Source organism: Etheostoma cragini, chromosome 3 (assembly GCF_013103735.1).
Source record: "Etheostoma cragini isolate CJK2018 chromosome 3, CSU_Ecrag_1.0, whole genome shotgun sequence".
Classification (NCBI taxonomy): Eukaryota; Metazoa; Chordata; class Actinopteri; order Perciformes; family Percidae; genus Etheostoma; species Etheostoma cragini.
Genome location: NC_048409.1, coordinates 11349009 through 11351422, shown reverse-complemented (window position 1 = coordinate 11351422; position 2414 = coordinate 11349009). Strand labels below are relative to the sequence as shown.

General features: G+C 43.9%; 1 protein-coding gene across 1 annotated transcript in view; it reads left to right on the top strand.

Moving 5' to 3' along the window:
* The window catches only part of LOC117941920 (SH2B adapter protein 2), a 20485-nt gene continuing 18071 nt past the window's right edge, over positions 1 to 2414 (top strand). The window contains exon 1 of the mRNA XM_034867150.1: positions 1 to 238. The gene's annotated coding sequence lies outside the window, so the exon portion shown is untranslated. The remainder of the gene's footprint in view (positions 239 to 2414) is intronic.

Genomic DNA, 2414 nt, shown 5'->3' with positions numbered 1-2414 from the left:
GGTCCGTGGTGTTGTGGACAGCAGAGCCAAAGGTACAGCCGCACAGTGCGTCGAGCGGAGAGATGGAGGGAGAAGTGGCCGCCTGCGCGCGCCTACAAACCGGGGAGAAGAAGACCAGATGAAGAGGGAATTAATAAAAAAAAAAAAACATGTTTAATGCTAAATAAACAACATCTTCAAAACCAAAACCAGGATCCCCTCAGAGACACCAGCGTCATGAAACCAGTCCTGCATTGAGGTGAGAGCCGCTGCTGCGTTTTATTTCTTATTTAGCGCGTCCGGACCATCCTAACGTTTGTGATTAGAGATCCTTCACAGCCTTTCTTATGTGCCGGTTGTTTCAATAGATAGAAGCCAGCATCAGGGTGACAGCAGTACACCTTCAGGTGATGAGGGGCAGAGGAGGGTGCTGTGTTTTGATGTTAAACCCGATTCATCTCCGTGCACAGTCAGCCTCTCGTGATGAATCCTGCGTTATGAATCGTTTTTTTGATGCGAGAGAACAAGTGCAATCGCATCGTTTTTAGGTGTCGGACACGGAGACTGTGGGTGAGGCTTCCCGGACTGGAGGAGGGTCGCGGTGTGAAAGGGGCTTTTCCGCTAATCCATTTAATAGCCTTGGGGGAGTAAAGTCTGGTCAGTCACAGGATGGATCAGGGGCCTGATCTGATCTGATCTGATGTACAGGCCCCGCTCGAGATGATCCAAAATCAGTGTACCGACTCGTGACTCCGCACTCAGACTCCCATTCATCTCCTGCTTTCTGGACCTGGAGCCGTCAGCCATTCAGCAAGAGGCTGATGCCGATTCCCATTCATGAAGTCCATTACGCAGCCTGCACAACGACCCACTGTTGGCTTTAAATAGGCTCTCTGGGCCCGCAGTAGGCCTGTTTCAGGCCTACTATTGACTTTTTCTCATGTATCTTTTTATAGGCTACACGAGACTGTAAGTTAATATGAAGCCTAATAAGCATGATTATAACAAGTATCAGGCGTGCTGTTATAGAAGCCTTTACATTGCTGTCACAAATGATAATACTCTACTTCTCTTACACTGTTGTGATTTTATGGTGACCTAATCAAAGAAAATAACACATTTAAAAAAAATCCAATGAATTCTTTCCTAAAAGTTAAGCTTTTCAGAGCTGACCCTAGCTCATACATGCCACCCAGGCATGTAGGGGGTGGACAGAATAACAAGAACGCCTCACAATATAATGCAATGCAATACATCACCACAAAATGTGTTAAGTAGACCTTTACGTCTGATACAATAATACGATTTCATAGGCTCCTAAAGGAAGGCCGGTCATTTTATACTGTTTTTTTCCATTCTATAACTGAATTAATTATTAATATTAATTAATATTCTAATATAAATGTTTGTTTAGTGTTTAAGCGGCAGCCCTTTGAAATCAAATTTTTTATCAAATATTTTACAATACTTTGACTGAATCTGAGGTTCTTCAGAGCTGACCCCAGCCAAGTGATTATACCCTACCCGGGCTAGACCATATATCCTGCAGGGCGTGCACAGAATAACAAGAACACCCTACAGTGAAATCCAAAATAACACAAAATGGTTATTTATTTGAATATCCTTGTAATACTCTGATATTTGTCATGTTTAGAGATCATCATCAGGACACCTTGGGCTCTGAGACCTTGTGATGGGTACCAAACAACAAAACAAACAAAAGGCACAAACAGATTCATCGATTCATTTTTTCAATGCGGTCCTGCATATTTCATTTCATTTTATTATACATTATTTATCCCTCAAGGGGCAGTTTGAAGCAGGCAAGTTTGCAAAGCCAAGTACATAGAGCTGTACATGTTGTGTAAATATCAGCTTTACTCACACACTTCACTTCATCACCAAATTAAAAACCCCATCTGTTCCAGTAACTGACATACTCGATGCTAACACAGGTTGTGCAGTATTTCTCTTCTGCGAGAGGCCTGTGGTCATCTGTGAAATTAGTTAGACCTGGTGGGTGAGAGACAGGAAATGGAAGTCGGTGGCGGAATGTGCGTCTCCCGCACGCTCCGTTCTTTATCACTGGCTGCCATATGGAAGCTTGAGCTCACTCAATATTTACATTGTCACTGCTCACCAGAGAAATCAGGGGAGAGAGAGATAAAGAGAGACATATCGAGGAGAGCCTGCTGGTAGAGGACATTGTAATTAATGTGTTTAGTACCTGCGTGAGGAGGCCCTGTTACCTAAATTGTGAGGTGGTGAAAAACCCACAAGCAGACTAGTGAACGCTGGCCGGTTTGTTTGTGTTCAGTCTCAGGAATCTGTCTTCTCATCATGTCTGGTTTATTATCACTGGTTGCATCCGCACACACACACACACACACACACACACACACACACACACACACACAGCGGGCTGCCGTGTGTAT